This window comes from Arachis ipaensis, chromosome B03 (genome assembly GCF_000816755.2).
Source record: "Arachis ipaensis cultivar K30076 chromosome B03, Araip1.1, whole genome shotgun sequence".
NCBI classification, from domain to species: domain Eukaryota; kingdom Viridiplantae; phylum Streptophyta; class Magnoliopsida; order Fabales; family Fabaceae; genus Arachis; species Arachis ipaensis.
Genome location: NC_029787.2, coordinates 124,821,510 through 124,821,955, shown reverse-complemented (window position 1 = coordinate 124,821,955; position 446 = coordinate 124,821,510).

Sequence of the window (446 nt, the reverse complement as noted above, 5' to 3'; positions counted from 1 at the left end):
AGGATATTCAGATTTCTTTTGTAAAATAAAATAAAAAAATATTTTTATCTTCTTTTAATAAATACAATGATATGATACTTTAAAAAAATTAAATGTTTATGTGGATAATATATACCTATAAATTTTCATTGTACCAAAACAAACACTTAAAGAAAAAAACTCAAATGCACTAATAAAATATTATGAAGTATAGGGAGCAAATAAAGTATCTGTACAATGTGTACAATGGGGTTTAGGATGTTCGATTCAGTAGGATATCATATGTTTATTATCCCTGGTATTCGGATGGTTATTGTGGATAGTATGGGTGTATTGTGTTTGAGAAATTACTAATGCCAAAATAACTAGTCAAATATATGGTGATTAATTTTAGTGTACACTTAATAATTTTGATCAAATTTATTTTGTCAAAGAAATATAAAAATATTAAATGTACACAATGTACA